General features: G+C 37.1%; 1 pseudogene; it reads right to left on the reverse strand.

The window, feature by feature from the left end:
• Nucleotides 1-3,897: 3,897 nt before the first annotated feature.
• LOC119245714 (meiotic nuclear division protein 1 homolog) lies at nucleotides 3,898-18,921 on the reverse strand (annotated as a pseudogene).
• Nucleotides 18,922-21,305: the final 2,384 nt, after the last annotated feature.

The raw sequence follows: 21,305 nt of genomic DNA on the forward strand, positions 1-21,305 counted from the left end.
GGCGGCAGGAGAGGTCTGCGTGCCATGTGGGACCCTCTTCCAGTGGCCGGGGAACAGCCGGGGATCGAACCTGCGCTGCAGAGGCTGCGGGCAGCTTGCAACCCAGAGCTGAACTGCTGCGCCACCAGGGAGGCCCAATTTTTTTTGAGATTTTTTAAACGACTGTGTAATGTTTACAATAAAATTGAGAGGAAGGTACAGTGTTTGGAACTGTGTGGCCAGCACTTGATGTTGTTTGTGTTTTATATTTTGGCCATTGTAGTACTTGTGTGGTGGTATCTATCGTTGTTTAATTTGCATTTTCCTGATGACATATAATGAGGAGCATCTTTCATATGCTTATTTGCCATCTGTATATCTTCATTGGTGTCCACTGAGGTCTTTGACCTATTTTTTAATTTTTTTTTCTTGTTGAGTCTTGTGGGTTTTTTCTAATTTGGGGTAACAGCCCTTAATCAGATGGCTCTTTTGTAAATATCTTCTCTCCATGTGTAGTTTCTCTTTTAATTCTCTTGATTTTTTTTTATAGAGCAGAAGTTTTTAATTTTAGTGAAGTCCAGCTTATCCATTCATATGACTTTTTAATTTAGACCTCATTTGTCTAACCATGTGTTGCTTAACAAGTGGGATATGTGCTGAGAAATGCATCATTGGACGATTTGTCTTTGTGTGAACATCATCAATTGTAAATGCATATACCTAGATGGGATTGCCTCCTCTAAACCTCGGCTGTATGGTATGGCCTGTGGGCACTGCTGTGATATGGGTAGCCCATTTTGGCTGAAGTCATTAAGCGATGCATGACTATGTTTCCATTCAGTCATATCAATCTTCATAATTGATTTATCATAGATATTTCCAGTGTTATCCCCTGCCCAAGAAGCTAGAACAATGACTCGACCAAGATCCGAATTTTGTACCCAGGGCAATAAACCTGCAGTGTTATTACCACAGATATATAGGCAGATGAATACATTATAGCCACAGAGAATGCAGTAGAATATAAGGGGTATATTAATAGCAACATTGTGCAGAACTGACAGTAGTGTGACAGTGTTCAGGCTAGTCTGAATGTTAGGTAATGATGGTTTAGGAGGTGTGAATGTTTCAGAGTGAAATCCCTGGTGAAATGTACTCTGAATACTGTTTTGTAGGAAGAAAGAGGTGGACTGGCTGTTCTGTACCTTTCAAGCTCCAAAAATGCAAAGAAAGTCCATAGAGGTTGGGTTTGGGAAAAAGTCAAAAAGTACTCCTTGTGAAACAGGCTTTTTATACAGTATAAACAAAGAATTTAAAACACAAGCTAGTGTGCGATTGAACTGAGTCCCCATAGGTTGGTGAATTTCTACTGACAATCAGGAAAGGGCAATTTCCTTTAAAGTTTCTCAAATTTTGTATCTTTAAATAGGTAAGATTTTATAGTTTCCTGCTGCTAAAATAGACTTGTCTCTATTGACTTGTAATAATCGGTTCTTTTATAAGTTTTGAGGGCAGTAGGATGTTTATCTTTCCATTTCCTCACAGTCCATGGTTGAACACATGCAAGTAATATAAATATTAGTCTATAAAGATCTATCAACATATCATTTATTGTTGGCAGCTGTTTATACAAAAGAATTTCAAAAAATGATTAAGAATCAGTTACATATTCTTATGGGGTATTTTTCTGGCTTTGAGCAAATAAAAGCTTTTATCTGTAAAGTTTAAAAGGATTTTTCTTGTCTATCGACTTTATATTCAGCAAGGATGGGAAGCATAAACACACACACACACACACACACACAGAGATTATATATATACTTTTCATCAAGTTGGCTAAAATGAATGCCTTAGTATTTTTAAACTCCAACTCATTTTGATAGTCTTGCCTATATTCAAGAAAATTAAAACCTAAAATTTTCATTCTACTAACCATAAACATGGGCAGGGTAACACTACCTGACATCTGGTAACTTCACATAAAGGAAGTTGTTTCCTGGCACTAAAGAGAAGAAAACATGTTCCTCAAAGCATTTTCAGGGTTCAGCACTTACTGGGTGCAGGTAAATTGACCTAAGAACAGGTGGAGTTCCATGTGCTAGCAGAACTGCATAGCTAGGAAGTTTTAAGGGGGATATTTCTATTTCTAGTTCTGCTCAATTGGCACATTTTTTATCCAGAAACAAATAAATGACTGTGAAGTAAGACTGCTTAAAACCCGCTTCCTGTATTTTTACTCTGTATTAGGAAAATTATGTTAGTTCTCACCTTTACCACAACCAGGACAAATAAGCACTTTTATTACTCTCATTTCTCAGATGAACAAACTGAGTCATGGGCATATTCAAAGATACATAGCAGCGATAGTAAAACTAGAAACTGAAACCATTTACTTCTGAATCCAAATTTAAATTATTTTGATCACTTAATATAAAATGCTGTGATCCAAGAAAATGTGCACAACTTCACTTGACACATATGTAAAATTGCATATGTGAGCCATACAAGTAACCTGTTTAGTATAGGTTACCTAAATTGTATTACCAGTGTTTCTTCTTCTCTGACACCTATAACTTTCAGTGTGGAAAATACTATCTGAAATTAAGTGCAATTTAATCTTCTCACATTAAATATTTAAGGTCTTAGGCCCTACTTGATATTTCCTTTTCTCTTCTTGTTCTCTCCTGAATAGTCAGATATAAATGTCTCAAAATGTTAAATCTGAGTAGAAAACTTTGAAACTTCTCACTGTAGTCATTTTATCAAAAGGTATAAATAGCATATATTTTATCTTTCTCTGTTCTATAAAAGGAAGATCAATGAGATAGAAAAGTATTAAGGAGGAAAAAAAAAAAAAACATAAGAAAGTGAAGCTAGGGCCTCCCCGGTGGCGCAGCAGTTGAGCACTGGGTTGCGAAGCTGCCCGCGGCCTCTGCAGCACCAGTTCGATCCCTGGCTGCTCCCCGGCCACCCGAGGAGGGTCCCACATGGCGTGCAGACCTCTCCTGCCGCCCGCTGCTCCCCTCAGCAGTGTACTTCCGTCCTTCTGCCTGCTCTGCTCCCTGCTCTGGCTCTGGTGAATTCTCTCACCCTCCCGCGCTTCTGACTGTACCCAGTGCATGTATAAACGAACAAACAAACAAACAAATAAATAAAAATATGCCTCTATTAAAAAAAAAGAAAAAAGAATGTGAAGCTAAGATATCAAGAAAAAACATAATGTCTTCCTATTCGGACCCCAGTGCTCAGACACAGATCTCTCATCTGACATTTTCTCATTCTGACATTCCTAGTGACATGAGTTACTGCTCATTTGGAAAATATTTTTAATGTGATACTTACCAATGCAGAGAGATTTCTGGGCAAGCAGTTGTAAACAGACTTGATTAAACATGAGAATGGACTTGATTAAGTGAAATATTGTATATAAACATTCATATTATTCAGTAATGGCCCAGTTAAATATTATTCTGTTCTCTATTTTTTCTTGAAATTTGGATCTTATATAGACAGCACTGTTTGGGTAGTTAGATTTATTTTTATATCTTAATTCACCCCTTTTTTAAAGATTTATTATGTATACAAGAGCTGGGTTGGAAGCTGAGATGCAGGGGGTGACAGGATTCACCAGAGACAGAGTGGGGAGCAGAACAGGCAGATCTACTCACAATTCTAGCGGCTGGGATGTTCAAGATCAATTGGCTGGCATGGTTCAGAGAAGACACTCACTGGGTTGATATATACTGACACGGGGAAATAGACTATGGACCTTTATGTGGTTTCTTTTGTAAGGCACTAATTCCATTTATGAGGGTTCCTCCCTCATGTCCTAATTACCTCCCAAAGTATCCACCTCTTATTATCATCACATCAGGCATTAGAATTTCAACATAAGAATTTGGTGATGAATGCAAACTTTCAGACCATAGCACTACTATATTCTATCATTCTGTCTTGCCTCTGCATTTCCAATTCTTGATCTTCAAGCTGCAGATCACAAAATCCTGTTGAACATAAAGATATTTGATGATAAAATATCAAGTAGCAGATTGAGAAAAACACACAAAGCATGATACGCTAGTTTGATTTCCTCCTCCAGTATTGAACACAGGACCAATGAAGGGTTTTATATCTGCCCCTTAAAGTCTTGTTATATCATTGCTACGTTGTATTTCTTAATCTAATCCATTTACCATGGAATCATTTAACAGCCCTCTAGACTTTTTGTACTTTGTTTACATTCCTTTTCCTTTTTTGATTCTGGAAACAAAAGTAAATTAAGTCTCCAACACCAAGTTTCTACTTTTGGATTCCAGCTTTTGTGACTTAACTTCATTTTTCTTTGTCCACGCTCATGTACTTTGTGATTAATCCAAAATAGTTTGTCCTTCCATATGTTTCTCGATTTTTTGCAAGATAAGGGTTTCATAGTAAGAGATTCTTTGTACAGTACATGGCATTAATTCCACATGGGATTTTAATACTTTCTTCATTTGTTCCCATATTTGGCTCTATATTATGCTTCATTATAAAGCAATTAAGGTTTAAAATGAATAGAATATAGAAGTAAAGAGTGTAGCATTACTTTGGGTATTTTAAAGGGACATTGAACACATGCAATTCAAAATGACTATGATATATGCTAAGTAAAAAATTGAAATAAGAGCTTTTCTGGAAAATATAAACATGAACTTCTAATCACAGTACTTCTAATGTGTTCATTGTCTTATAAAACTATAACATGGCAACTGCCAGTGGAAACTTGCTCTATTAAAAAGAATAAATTGAGAGTATTAAATTAGTTTCTCTTTGTTACAAAGAATAAGATAAAAAGTCAAAAGTGCATACTGTTCATATAGCTGTTTTAATTTAACTGTCTTTTATCATTGTGTGTCAATATGGCATGTTACATGTTGTATTTAATTTGCCCATGCCACTTTGCATTAAAGAAATATTTGCTTTTGCTAGGTAATTTCTATACTCTGTTTTAATTTTTTTAAGAAGTTATTTTTCTAGAGCAGCAAGCAGGTCATTGAATGTCAAGTTGCAGAGTCTATATGTCCCAGCAAAAGTAGTCTAACCTTAACAGATTATCAACTGCTTTTAAACTGACCAGTAACTAACTGGATCATACTAAACCACTTGACTGAATTGACTGGTTTCACATATAATTAAAACTCATTGATTAAAATACATTAAAATGATGAGCTATAACTAAGAATTAATAGTTCACTGAATTTTAGAGAGAGATGGAACTTTAGATCAAGACCTCTCGTTCTCAATACTGTTATGTTTGGGACAGGATGATTTTTGTTTTTAGGAGGCTGTGCTTGGCATTGTGAGTGGTTCAGTCACATCCTTTGTCTCTACCCACTAGAAGCAGAAAAAACCCTCCTCCATTGTTATGATACCTTGAGGTGTTCCCAGATATTTTTATACTTCTTTAAAACTAATAAAATGATCAACACAGTTATAGGTAAATGAAAATTTGTTATACTTAGTTGGATGATATAAAAAATAAATTTCATATTAACTAGCAGATAGATCCATCACCAATATTGAACATGGCAGTCTATGTAATCAGTCATCAGGAATTCCAAAATTTTTAGCAGATTTTTTCCCCTTCAAATCCAGTTTTTCTTTTGGCCCCAAATTATATTGCAAATATTTGTTAACAGTCCATCAGTTAGCAGCTTTCTTGCCTACTTCATTTTCTTGACTTATTTCTTCCACAACTTATAGGTCACATTCTTGGTACTTGAGCACTTCTGCCTTTGGTTCTTCCATTTGGTCTGGAAGTGATGAAAGCTCTTTTGCTGGCATGATTCACACTTCAATCTCACATTGGCCAACTTTAGTTTTTTCCTTAGGTTTGCATGCTTTTGGTTTCCCTAAGATAACTGAGTCTAGAACATGCAACTTAATTTCTGTACATGAAGAGTTTTACTTGGAAAAGCCCAATAATAATCAGATATTCCAATTCTCTCACAATCATACCATACCAACCAACCTCTGAAGGATTTCTTTTTTTAAATTATTTTTTTTTCTTTCATCGTTGTTGTCTCCCCATAGTTCTCCTGCCGCCTTATCACCCATGAACCATGAACCATCACCACATTCCCTTGTGTTCATCCGTCCCCTGTTTTGCCCCCCTTCCCTCCACCCCTCCTTTGCTGTATGCCTCAGATATAATGGCCAGCTGCTAGTTTTGACTATTTCTTGACCTTTTGTTTGGTTTTTCTTTATTCGACATATAAGTGAGACCACCCGGTATTTATCTTTTTCCTTCTGAAAGATTTCTTGAACTGACAAAGCAGTAATGCCTTTCTCTTTGGGTGCAATCTTCTCTATGTCTTTTAATTGAAAACTATATTTTCTATCAAAAAATATTTCCATCCTCCGGGTTCTTTTCTTTTATTTCAGTCCTTTTTTCTTTGATTTTGGCCACTCAACACAGCTCACAGTTGGTTCCTGGCCTGCCTGCCTCCTCGAGGATACTTCACTCTGTGTTTTATTTATTTATTTTTTAAAGATTTATTTATGCATACAAGAGCTGAGGTACAGGCCAGAGATGTGGGAGGGTGAGAGGATTCACCAGAGACAGAGTAGGGAACAGAACAGGCAGACGAAACAAAGACACAGCTGAAGGGAGCAGCGGGCAAGGCAGGAGAGGTCTGCTGCGCCATGTGGGTTGCTCCCTGGCTGGCCAGGGATCGAACTCATGCTGCAGAGACTGCAGATTGTTTCATAGTGTGGTGCTTAAGCCCTTGTGCCACCAGGGAGGCCCCACTCTGTGTTTTAAATACTGGCTGCACACTGTTGCTGAACCCTGGCCTCTTGGCTCCTGGCGCAAGGGATGAGTCTTCTCTAGATGTCCTCAGATTTTACCAAATGTCCTCTGGGGATAAAATCCTCCTACCACCCCCTTTGAGATCTCCTGCCTTAGAGAATATCTGATCCTGTACACTCATTTATCAAAGGAGAAAACTAAATTACTTGATATAGCTCACTAAAAGGAATATATGAACATTAGTCCAATTAGTTAATTACCTGAAATATTTTTGCTAATCCCCTATTCATAATATATATTATAAAGTCTGTGTAATGAGCACATTGACTTGGTTTGGGGGCTACTATCTATCACTAGATTATGATTTTGAAGTGAATGCATTTGCAATGTAGATTTAGAAGGTAATGTGCTACCACATACATCAGTTTGAGATGCAAGTGTTTCATTAAGGATTTGCTTCCCAGGAAAATATGTTAAAGGAAAGGAAGTGGGATCAAAAAGGGGAAGAGGCCAAGCAAGAATATAATTTCAGGTGGAATTTCAGACTCAGACTGACCCTAGAGGAGCTCTGGAGCACAATGTATGCCTCAGAAGTGTTTTGCCTTTGAGGCAGAGAAGCTGGTCTGTCTTTGGCTGTGGACCATTCTGGGACTGGGTGCAGGAATGTAAAATTACTATACTGGGAAGGAGACCATGGATATTCTGGGGTTTGAAGGAAACAGGAGGAATATAAAATCTGACTCTGTATGAGCAATGAGACTCCAGTCTACAAAGCTGGAAAGATGTATCTGGGGATACCTGGGCAGGCCACTATCAGTGTCTACTCCACTGGTCTTGTGGCATTTCCAGGGATTTCAGAGACCAACATAAATATATTCAAGTTCTGACCTTGCTACTTACTGCATGACCTTGGGCAAATTACTTGAATTTATAGATCCATTGTTTCTTTATCTTTAAACTTGAGGCAGTAACACCTAACCAAAGCTCATGTAATGTTAAAATTTAAATATACAATAAATTTGAGATGAAGACCATATAGTAAGGTGGTGGTTGTGCTTTTCAAGTCATGAAAGTATAAAACTCCCAGTGTATTTAGGTCTTCCAAGAATTTCACTCATTAAAGCTACAAAATGTCTTTGTAAAGGTCATATACATGTTGTGTTAGATGTATTCTAAGGTACTTGACATTTTTAATGCTTTTGTAGATGATATTTCTTAATTTCATATTTCAGCTGTTTTCCTGATATGCAAAAATACAATTGATTTTGTTAGAAGGATTTCATATCCAGAAATCTCATTATTTCATATACAATTTTCACAGATTGTGTTGGATGATCCACATACGTAGTTATATCATTCTTGAATAATGACAGTTTTGTTTAACTCTGTACATTTTTTTTTAATTTTGATAACTTTGGTTTACATTGCTTGAGTATTAGAATTATAGGATGCCCCCCCATTAGGTATTCTTACCATACTGCACCCTCCACCAAGAAACCCGTAGTCTACCACCCTAGTCCATTGCTCTCCTTCCCACCTTATTCTCACCCTTCCCCTCTGGTAGCCTCAGTTCCACAGTCAGGTTTCTAGGGTTACTTCTGACTTTGTCTTTATCAGATCCTTGGTTTGGTCTCTCTATATTCCTCATATAAGTGACTGCCATCCTGTATTTATGTTCCTCCTTCTGACTTATTTTGCTGAGCATTATCCCCTCCAGTTCCATTGATGAACTGCAAATGATAAAAGCTTATCTTTTGATAGTTGAGTAGTATTCCATTGTGTATATATATATATATATATATATATATATATATATATATTATATATGCCACATTTTCATGATCCACTCATCTGTTTGGGGAACATTTTTGTTTCCATAGTTTGACTACAGTAAATAGTTCTACAATGGGCAGTGAGATTGGCCTAAAATTCATCTACTTGTACTTTTCAGGCTTCTGTATCAGGGGCCTGAAAGCATGAAACTGGTTGGGAACAGTTCCTTTCTCCTGTCCCTGGAAAAAGGTGTGTGAGATTAGTATCATTTGTCGTAAACATTTGAGAACACTTTTTAGGATGCCGACTTATTTCTCATACAGGCAGCAGTATTCCTAGCTGTTCGTGTGTGGATTATAGACAGCTTTACCCATGATTCTCCCTTACCCAGGACTGCCACATATAGCAAAAAAAAAAAAAAAAAAAATGTAGGCCACCTAGTTAATTGTCTGTGTTAGTTTTCTAGGGCTACTAAAACAATGTACCATATGCTAAGCTAGATGACTAAAATAACCAAAATTTATTTTCTTACAATTTTTTTTTAGATATATTTATTTATACAAGCACTGGGTACAGTCAGAAGTGCGGAGGGTGAGAGAATTCACCAGGGCCAGAGTGGAGAGGAGAACAGGCAGACGGACGAGGTACACTGCTGAGGGGAGCAGCGGGCACTGCAGGAGAGGTCTACGTGCCATGTGGGACCCTCACCCGGTGGCCAGGGATCGAACCGGCGCTCCAAAGGCTGCGGGCAGCTTCGCAGCCCAGCACTCAACCGCTGTGCCACTGGTGAGGCCCTATTTTCTTACAATTTTGGAGGATAGAAGTCCAAGATCAAGATGTCAACTCTTGGGCCCCTCTCCTTGACTTGTAGATGGCCTTCTTCTCCCTGTTTTGTCACGTGGTCTTCCCTTTTTGTATCGGTTTCCTAATCTCTTCCAGATACACTGAATTAGGGTCCACTCTAATGATCTTATTTTATCTAAATTGCCTCTTTAATGACCCTGTCTCCAAATACAGTGACATTCTGATATATTGAGGGATTAGAATTTCAATAAATGAATTTTGAAGAGACAAAATTTATCACATGATATTTTCTATGCATACACATATTGAAATAAAAACAAATCAGGATATGCTTACACATTATTTTTTGTTTATATGAAGTAAGTTGTCGTCACCTTAATCATATACCTATTTTTTAGGTTATATTCCCCTGATAAGTTATCTCTCTTGGACAGTTTCTTATTTTATAGAATTTCCTTATCAGATCATTTGCTGCCCTTTCTCTGTACCATTTACATTGTAGCAAAGCTTTCGCAGTGGCTACTTTGATTTATTTGATTATTTTGTCCATTGAATATAAATTAATGAGATTACAATTATGAGTGTTTAACATGGGCTAGCATAATTAACAGGACTGAGAACTGCTCTTCAAATTTGCTTTGTAAAATCATACAATACCATCTTTCTTATCTCACTTTTCCATTGTTCAGGGCTGCATCTTTTAACAATTTTTAAATGTTTCCCATTGACCAAAAAAGAGAACTATCATCGGACACTGTTCTCTTCTTGTTTCCTTGCTGGAAGAATACTTAGTAATACCCCTGTTACTAAGTCGATTTCTTCAAGTGAAGAAATCCATTCCAAATGACAGTCTTGACAAATTCCATAATTATACACTTCAAGCCAGAAATTCTTTACCTGTTCGCAAGTGATGTTGTGCATTTTAAAAAGCTTTGACACATAAAGGGAAATATCTTTCATCAGTTCTTTCTATAACACATTCAACAAGTCCATTTAATCAATGGCGTACTTTACAAACACTGTTCTTTCAATGCACATAATCCTATTGCTAGAGAAATATTGAAAAGTATGAACAAGAATTAAGTAGACTTTGCTCAGTGGCTTATTTTGAAAGTCAACACGAATTTTGGACCTTTTTCTTTTAAATTAAAATATGAGAACTGTACTTCAAATAAATTAAAGGTTCTTTCAACTGTGTTTGTTAAAGAGAGCCAATGAATTTTTGAATGAGAACTGAACAATTCCAAATGCTAACAAAATCCTTTAGTAACTCAGTTCAAAGACTAAATCCTGAAGTAAGAGTCACTTCATTATTACTGCAATTTCGATAAGAAGCCATCACGTGCTATTTGATTTATTATGCAGAATATAGGGTGTAGGGCCAATATTTTCCATAGAATTGTGCTTGCTTTATGTCAACTTTAACCACTTTAATTTATTAACTCTTAAATAAAAAAAGATGAGGTTTTTGCAAATATTTGCTATTGTTTCTGAAGTCACATCTGCAAAGGACTGTACTCATAAGAGCCTTTTAAGCCTTTTAAGAAAGCCTTTTGTTTCATAAGAAACTATTTCACAAACAAAAGAAAAATGTATTGTGTCTTGTCATTACATACATCCGTGACTATAATGAAAAAGAATAGGTGAGGCAGTTTGATCTTTGATAATCTCTGTTACAGTAAATGGAGCTTTTCTTTTTTTTTTTTTTTTAAATTTGCAGTAGATTTGGTCCTGGCACTTGAAAATTTGCTTCCAACTTGAGGTGAAGTGGTGATATTCATTGTAGAAGGCCATTGCAACTTGTGCTGTGATTATTTCATCTTATTGTTTTAAAAATTTTTATTGAAGTAACATTGGTTTATAACATTATATAGGTTTTTTATTTTTATTTATTTTTTAAAGATTTATTTTTTATTTTTGCAATAGCTGGGATACAGGCCAGAGGCGTGGGAGGGTGAGTATTTATAAGAGACAGAGTGGGGAGCAGAACAGGCTGACAGACAAAGCACTGCTGAGGGGGGCAGCAGGCATAACAGGAGAGGTCTGCTGCTCCATGTGGGAATATTCCTGGCTGGCCGGGGATCGAACCCACACTGCAGAGGCTTCAGACAGCTTCATAGCGCTGTGCTCAACACTCTGCGCCACCGGGGAAGCCCATATATAGGATTCAGGTGTACATCCTTATAAATAAATGTGTGTATACTACATCATGCACATCCTAGTAGTTATATCCTTCATTCTTGACCCCTAATCTGAATGTCTCTTAAGCAAATAAGTGCATTATTATTTTTTAATATCATTGGTACTAGTTTAGAAAATCATATATTTCTCTTGTTCATCTGCTGGTTTATAGTAAATGAACAGAATCATATGTCACAAGAAGTTGTGAAAGGACTTGTCCCCCATTTAATGAATGTTCACTAAATTTGTCACATTCATACTGGTATTGGGCATTTCAAGGCTCAAATATATTCAAATAAAATAGATTATAGCAACCATTTGAAATTTGAAAAGGCAGAATTTGAAAATCTCATGTACATGTTAGTGTAACTGTCACATAGGCAAATACTCTTAAAAAATACTCCTATGTTTTCTCTTTTTATTCATAGATTCACTGCAATTTTCTATATTTGACGTTAAAATGAACTGAACTGAGTGTATATTTAAATGTAAGGAAGTGAAACTATGAGGACATAAATAATGAAAAAGACCATATGACAGCATCTATATTCACAGCCAAAGCTTTATTTTGGATAAGAAGAGGAGGGAAGGAAAATTTAGAAGTATCAATAAATTTCTTTCCTGTGAGGGCATGTTTAAAAAAAAAATCCCTATGTTTATTGCAGCACTGTTTTTTATAGGTAAGACCTGTAAGCATTCCAAATGCCCCAAAATAGATGACTTGGTCAAGAAGATATGGCATATATACACAATGGAATACTATTCAGCAGTCATAAAAGATAAAGTCATGTCATTCAAAGCAACATGGATGGAGCTAGAAGGAATTATGCCCAGTGAGATAAGCCAAAAGGAAAAAGAAAAATATTGTATGGCTTCACTTCTAGTGTTTGGGGGAAAAGGATGTCCTAAAGCTAATTTCATAACAGGCTTTGTGGACTCCACCCCCACACAGCCAGACAACCCATTTTTATATCGGGACTGCTCCGTAACACTAGGAGGAATAGAGGGGAACCAAATAAGGTTAGGGAAAAATAATAACAATAAAAAAAAACAAATTAAACAGACAACTGTAAATCAGAGACAATCTGCAGGGGAGGGAGAGGGATCAAAACGAGGGAGGGATAAGCACAAGGGACTATGGTGATGGTGCATGGGTGACCTGATGGTGGAAATTCTATGGGGTCTACACCTGAGAAAAGAAAGCAAACATTGTAAAATAAAAATTAACAATGATGTAAAATATATATAAATAAATTACACAGTAAGAAAATTGAACTACAGAAACACAGGAAAATTTTCTGTGATTGATGGATTTCCGGGTGAGTGTTCTCTCACTTGATACTCTTCTAGGGGTTTATTAAGTTTGACTAACATTGGTTTTCCAAGTGTTTACAATGGAAAAGGCAGAATATAGGTCATTATAGGCAAGCCACTTGATTTTGCCTCTCCGAGGGCTTCCGGTGACTTCTCCTGCTGTCGCCAGTCCTAATCTGCAGCCCAGATGGATGCCCTCTCCTGCCCACTCAACATCTCCACCTGCACACTGCCAGAACCTTACCATCTACATGACCCACTCTGACCTCAACCACCACACCCTTCCTCATCTTTACCTCTAACTCAGATCACCACCAGCTCTTCCTCCTTTCTCCTCTCTCCTCAACCTCAGCCAAGAGGAACAGCTTCTGCCTAATCAACTAATCTTCAGAACTCAGTCTTTATAGACAGAGACTGTCTGTAATGTTCCTAACTTCCTAAAACGCCAATCTGTCACCTCCACACCATTTTCACAGTCACAGGCTGCATTTAGTGCCTTGCCATTTTCTTTAGTTTTGTTAACTCAGTGTTTGTCCTTTACCAGCAGTCCCTGAACTCATTAGCCCCTAAGGCACCTCCTTCTGGTTTTCCCCTCCTTGCATTTGTATACACCCTTTTAATTCTCACTGTACTACTCCTGACCTTTCTCAACAGTGTCATCTTCCACTAATCCTTCCCATTTACACAGCCCCAGCCTCAGTGGAGGGGGTCCACTGTACATAAGAAATAGCCATTTCCAGTGTACATGGGCAAGAGCAACCTGAACTCCCATGGTTGTCAAGAAATGTTCTAGCGGAATCCACCAATAATGCCATTAGATGTAGAAGAGTAGAAGAGTCTGTAGAAGAGTCAGCTGTACATTGTGTGGGGAGGCATCTAAGGTAGGGTGGGATGTTAGACATGCTCCAGGTTCTTTCAGCCAGTAGACCTGTCCATTCAGATCACTCAATTTTTGGTTGGTAGATGTCAAAAAATCTCCAAGCCTATTCATGTAGATCTTGGATTCCTCACTCTAATCATCCATCTTCTCTCTTTCTGATCATTTTCTCACACAATTCTGATCTCTGGATTAAGATCTCTGGCTGCCAGCTGATCTAAACTCTTGGGATTTAGTTTGCTGTGATCTCTCTTTATGCACTCTGGAAATAGCTCTCCTCTGACATCCTCTTCAGGCCCCTCACTGGCTGAGAGTGTCCTATCTGGCCCCAATCTCTGGCACCCGGTCACTCTAATCAGTCCTTTCCTTCTTAACATAAAATAACTATGCTGGTGACATCAAAATTTCAAAGCACATATGAAGGAACCCTGTCAGTCCGAACGCAACTGCAGAAATTGAGCTTTATATGGGAGTGAGATTAATTTGCATCCCAGCCAAATTAGAAAACAAGGAAGTATAATTCATGTAATTGTGAGACATTAAGTTTTAATATATATGTTTGATCAAAGCTAAATGATTGAACAAAGCAAAATGTGAGTGTGTAGGGTGTTTACATGTTAATTTGTAAGAATATGAATTGTAGATTTGCTAGATATTTTGGCAACATTTATAAAAATCTGCAATTTTCATACCCTCTTTATCCCAATTGCTGCTTTGCTATCTATTTTCTGTATATATTTACTCAAGAAATAAGATCTACAAGTGTTGATTTCAGTCCTTTGAACTGTAGAAACTGATGGATAACTCCTATGTCTATTTGGGGGAGAGCAGTTAACTATGGAACATACATACCTTAGAGTCCTAGGGAATAGTTATAATAATGAGGTGGATTGATGCTGTTTTCTTTTTGTTAGGTGACAAAGGTGAGCGGGAGAACAATAAGTATATATCATTACCCATATGTTAAAAAATCAATATATTTTATAGCACCCTATGTATTAAAAGTTTAATATTATCTCTAACACACACCATCATTGTTATTGTAATTATTTGTGGAGAAAAAGCTTAATTTTGGAGGAATATTGTAAAGGGATGGGATTAAATTATGTATATTAGAAATATTTGCAGCAAAATATGTACTATTAGTTTTGTTATTAAATATTTAAATAAGCTTAACAACTTAAATAGTGTTTATTAGGTAAAGTAACTACTAACTGATGCAAAACATAAAACCTAAAATCTGAATAGCTTAGTACAACAAAAATATTTCTTGTGCATATAAACTTTTTTTTGTGCATATAAAATTTGATGTGATTTAGAAGGGGATCTTGGTTGCTGGTGACTCAGAGACCCAGGCTGCTTTCATCTTGTAGTGTTACATCTCAACATGGATGCTCCATGTTTGTTACTGACAGGAAGAAAGAAAATGGATATAGCAACCTATATTTCAAGTGACTTGGCCTGGAAATGACAAATATTGCTTCTGGCAGTAGTAGTCACATGACCCTCAACTACAGGTTGACTGGGAATATGTCTTACTGTGAATACAGGGAGAGTAATACAGAACATGGATGAGCACTTATAGTACCTCACATTAACTGCTGCATAATAAGTGCTCAATAAACAGTGTTAGGGCAAAACTCTTTATTTCCTGGAGGAGTTTGTGTAAAGGCCATATTGGTCTTGCAATTTGCCAACATTTTTGAGATCCCCCTACATGATAAATGCTTTCCTTTTTTAATTATTTGTAAAATAATTTTATTAAGAATGAGCCTTGTTTCCAGAATTGCTTTCAAGTATAGGACCACATGTGATTTTTTAGAACAACCTTGTAAATACCCACAGGAGATATTTCCCCCTTTTTTACTCTGTAGCACATTCCTGAACTTCCCTTTGCAAAAACCTCTCGAATCTCAGTAGGTTGAGATTTTTTTTCTTCCTTTTGGAGACTAGTCAGTATCACAACTTGAGAGACCCTGCTGCACTCCACCTGATTAAACAACCCTGAACACCTGTACAGGTGCCATTAGGCACACTGAAAACCAAGATGTTCTTATAGGGAAAATAGACAACTATGGTGCTTTATTCTTTTTTCTTTTAAAATCAAAATCTAGCATGTAGGTCAAGGTTGCTTAGCATCCCCATTCCTTGTACCTTCTAGAACTCCGGGGTTATTCGAATTCAGACTCAGGATACTTGATTACACTGTTACATTTCTGGTCTTTCCCCGCCCACCCCATAGGGAGGAGGCTTTGGTTTTTGGTCACCTAGCTATGTTCACTCACTGGTCTGTAGGATCAGTGACTGGTCTCACATATGACACCTGTGATGTTGTGACTTATAAGAAACATATATTTGGTCATTCAAATGATGAAAGTGTATTTCTTGTATGCATCTGTTCATCCATGGTTCCTGGCTCACAGCTGCTGAAAAAGACTTATAATCTTCTAATTGGTTACAGTGATAAAGGAGTTTCTTGTTATGTTAATGAGGTGACACTCTTGGAAGCACCTAAGGACAAAGGCTGTTTTCCAGAAGAACAAACCCTGTGATTTCCCCTACCCCAGACCTTAGGAGAGGGGAGAAGGACTAGGGATTGAGTTCAGTTGCCAAGGGCCTGTCATTTTATCAATCATTTCTGAGTAATAAAGCTTCCATTAAAAAACCAAGAACAAGGGCCTCCCCGGTGGCGCAGCGGTTGAGCGCTGGGTTGCGAAGCTGCGCGCGGCCTCCGCAGCGCCGGTTCGATCCCCGGCTGCTCCCCGGCCACCGAAGGAGGGTCCCACATGGCGCGCAGACCTCTCCTGCCGCCCGCTGCTCCCCTCAGCAGTGTCCTTCGGTCCTTCTGCCTGCTCTGCTTCCCGCTCTGGCTCTGGTGAATTCTCTCACCCTCCCGCGCTTCTGACTGTACCCAGTGCATGTATAAACAAAACAAACAAACAAACAAATAAATAAAGCACGCCTCTATAAAAAAAAAAAAAAAAAAAAAAACCAAGAACAAAAAGTTTTGAGAGTGCCTTTTCTACTGGGAGCAAAGTACAATGTCCAGAGGAGAACTCGGTGAAGAGTTGGGAAAAAGCATTTAGTGCTATAACATGAAGAAGCAAGGAGTTGAGTACACAGTCAGGAAAAGAGATGCCAGAGGATTGGAGCTGGAAATGTACAGTGCCTGCTACTTGGAATTATAGGGAAAACATGGACTTCAAAGACAGAAAACTACATATTCAAGTTCTGGTCTTATTCATAAACTTGTGCAATTATTTGGGAAATCTCTTACATAGATTTTTGTGAATAAATCTTTTCATTTTTATTCCCAAACTGTAGCATAATGCCTGGCACATAGTTGGCATTCAGGGAAAGAGTATTGAATAAATGAAACTACTAAACCCATTTTTATATAGCTCTGATGGGACTCATCTTGTTGGGTTTATTATTGTTGTTGTTACTTTTTTATTTTTAATTTTCTCCCTTTTCATGATATACAACTTTACTAGCATGGTTTTAATTTATATCTTACTGGACCAATGACTATTTCTACCCGAGGACTGATGCTGGGATAAGTTTCACATCATAATTTGTGAGATATGTTTCAGATTTACAGATTTATATCATAATATATGCATACACACATATAAATACACATACATATATATACATGTGTTCACTATTATTTAAGCAAGTCTTCTGTTATTCAAGAAAGAGCCTAAGGTTTTTTTCCTGATCTAATTAGCTAGATTTTAGGAAGCAGATTTAAACTATGGACCTTTGCTAAATTTCCCCATAACAATATTAAGACAGATTAAAATAGATTTGATTAGCTAATTATTCCTAATATAACCAATGTTGATCTACCAGGTCAGACATAAAGAGATTATGAACTTATTGTCCATTACCTGAAAATAGGAGGGACATTTTAATATACATTCTCATTGGGAGGCCACAGAAAAGTTTATTATAAAATACCTGATTATTGAATTTCTCTAAAGTCTATTTATATTTTGATTATTTCTTATACATCACGAGCCATTGGTTCGTCTTTAGATGCTCTGATTGCTTAAAATTTGTGCTTTTTGAGGGCTCTCCCTGGTGGCCTAGGGGTTAAGTCTTAGCACTATCACTACCACAGCCTGAGTTCGATCCCACCCGGGGAGCTAAGCCAAGTACAGCGCATCAGACCTCTCCTGTGTCGCCCGCTGTTCCCATTAGCAGTGTATTTCAATAAACCCACCTGTTCTGTTCTCCATCCTGTCTCTGCTGAATCCTCTCACCCCCTGCACTACTGGCCTACACCCCAGTGCGTCTAAAAAAAATTAAAAACCTTTAAAAAAATTTGTGCTTCTCAACTTATTCAGTGACCCTAGTAAGGAAATCCACAACTTTCTATATCCAGAAGTGCTCAACTAGAAGAAACATTTATTGAGAAGGTATTTTGTGCTCTGTACAGTGATCAAGACTTTCTCATCTCATTTCTCGTTTAATCATCCACTGAACTCTTAAGTTAGGGACTGACATCATGCATCATCTCAATTTTACAAATAGGATTATTCAGGCTAAGAGAGGCTAAATAACTTAACCATGTGCATGCTAGGAAAAGGCAAAATCAGGATTCATATCCATTGATCTGAAATCAGAGCCATTTCCCAAAAGGGAGAAAAAATTGAAAGTCTACATTAGAACTTGAGGTACTTTATGGGGAGTTCAGCCTGCTGAGAAGATGAAATTACAGGGAAGGTTCTGCTCCTCAAGTTAATATGCCTCCCCAGTCAGAGAAATCAAAAATTTCTTTATTCCCCATAACTCTTTCAAGATATTCTAACTGGCCTGTTCTTCACTCCAAACTCCAGGGGACACAACTGCTTATTTGTGAAATTTCAAAAGGGTTTGTACAATGTAAACACTATGTGGACTTCTTAGTCACAAAAGAAGAGTCAGCTTAATCTGAATTCATCATTGGAAGGTTGAGGTACTTACAGTAATATTTTTTTCTCTTCTGTATGTATACTTTATTTTTTAATTTTAAAATATTACATGTATTTGTGGTAAAAGTATCATAATGTGCTTGGAAATGATAGCACAAAGGTTAGATTAGTATTTTTATGATTAATTAATTTTTAACTGAGGTAATATTGGGATACCCCCATTAGGTATCACCACCATAGTGCACCCAACACCAACTTACCCGTATTCCACCACCATAGACCATTGTGTTTCTTTCCCTCTTTGTTCTTTGCTCTCCCCATCTTGGCTTTTCAGTTCTATAGTCAGTTATCTAGGGTTAGTTTTTCAGCTTGTCTTTATCTGAGTATTGATTAGTTACTTTATATTCAGCATTTTAGTGACACCATACTGTATTTATTTTAATCCTTCTGACTTCACTTAGTGTTAGCCTTCCATGCTCCACCCATGTTGCCTCAAATGGTATGAGTTTATCTTTTTTGATTGCTGAGTAGTATTCCATTGTGTATATATACCACATAGTAATATTTTTAAGAAAGCTTTTCATTTACTTTTTTAAAAAATGGATATTTTTTAAATTTTAGCTTGTCATTTTTAAATGTAGAGTGCTAGACAAATCCTAAATTATGTCATATTTACTAACAGAAAATTTAAAACAGGTTCACTCCCTATACTTTTAGTTTATAATGATTGACTGATTAAGCCCAGAAATTCATAAAGGAAGCCTCATCAAATAAGGGGAGGGCAAAGAAATAAGCAGACCAACAGTCAATGATGAGAAGTTAAAGGGTTCATAGAAGAAGCCATACATACAAACTTTCAAATCAGATCTAATTAGAGGTTAAAACTAGCTCAGAGCTCATATTAGGAAAAGGCTTGTTCTTCACTGGGGAATTCTTTACTTCATCCAAAATGCCAGGAATTTGTTAGGAAGGAACATAAAGCCTGCACAAAACAGACCTTCACATTGGAAGTGTTAAGCCAAGTAGGAAGAGATTTTTCTATCAGAGCACTAATTATGGTGATCCTGGGGGGAAATGAATTTGGGGTAAACACCACCTGCATTGGCAACTGAAAGAATGATACAGGAGAATTAGGCATCTAAACCCTATTTTGTATGTTGCATTATGTATGGAATTTGTGAATTACATCTGTCCCAAGACTGTGCTTCTCTATTGCTAAAAAAATTTCTATTGCTAGACCAATCATAGATGGAAAGGACTAACTCATTTACCTAAGGTGGGTCTCAATTTTCCTTTTGTTGCATATCATGTCATAATTAAATTGGTTGAAGCATTGTAATCCCTAATGTTCTGAGTATAATGGTTGACATCCGTGGTCTCCACAGTTTTTGTCTACCATCTTTGCTTTGGTCATGAAAACAGGATAAAAAATATGAGTAGCAATTAGAATTCTATTGCAAGCATCAGCTAGTACATGCAGATGTTTTTTTTTTTTTTTTTTACAATTCTGTACTCCCGAAGCCTATATAATGTTATAAACCAATGTTACTTCAACTAAAAAAAAAAAAAAAAAACAAAACAAGTGAGCTACAAGTTCAGGGGGGGCATTGGTAGCATCAGTTACCGTGTTTTCTGTTCTTGTACATACAAAACTGGAAGTGGGAACATTATTTTCATGGCTGGGTTGAGGTGACTGCACAGGAGAATTCTGGAAGTCTGCAGCAAACTACATGAGTCGTGAAAGGAACAGAATAACCATATTTCCTACTGAGATTTATGTTGGAAAATTTTGCTGCCAGGACCAAGGGTTATACTGAGAAATTTTCTGAGCTTCCTTTGAGTCTTTGAGCAAGATCAGCTTTCCAAAATCTGAAAAATCATAGAATTGCTGTTCTGTTTCCTTGGTTAGGAGCAATTAATCATGGTGGTATGCCATCAACAAATAATATTTTTCTTTTAGACCGACAGGAAAGTTGGAAAAGAAATCAGGAAGAGTGTTCCATTCTAAATACATCTTTATTTATTTTAGATCCAGTGCAGGATGTTTGTATTTTATTAGTACACTTCCAACAAAAGGGCGGAAAACCTTGAGGCAAACCAGGCCCATCACACTACCGTCACCCCCCTCTTGCTAATTCAGGGACTTACTTAGTACACTCTTCTCACAATTGTAATAGGACAGGCATTTCACTTCCAGAAGAACACAAGGGTTCCCAGATATGTGGAATCTACAGATTTATGCCTAGGGATCTGGTTACAGTTGCCTTTTTGCTACTAAAATTCTGTACAAACTAGCTGCAGTTCTGCTTATGAATTTTAAAAAGAGAAGATTTTATGCAAACCTCTTTCAGTGTCCTTTAAATGCCTTCCAATAACAGTAGTGTGTAACTCTTTTTCACTAGTGGGAAAATGAAATTTCAAGATCCCAGACTCACTTTATCCTGGTTCGCCTTAGGTTTGGTCATGAATAGCCTTTTGGGAAGAGAACACATGGACTCTTTTCACAATCTTTTTTTTCTTTTTTTTTTAAGATTTATTTATTTATTTATACAAGCACTGGCTACAGTCAGAAGTGCAGGAGGGTGAGAGAATTCACCAGAGACAGAGCGGGGAAAAGAACAGGCAGACCGACGAAATACACTGCTGAGGGGAGCAGCGGGCGGCAGTA

This window comes from Talpa occidentalis, unplaced genomic scaffold (genome assembly GCF_014898055.3).
Source record: "Talpa occidentalis isolate TD23 unplaced genomic scaffold, MPIMG_talOcc4v2.1 talOcc4.15, whole genome shotgun sequence".
In the NCBI taxonomy this organism is placed as follows: Eukaryota; Metazoa; Chordata; class Mammalia; order Eulipotyphla; family Talpidae; genus Talpa; species Talpa occidentalis.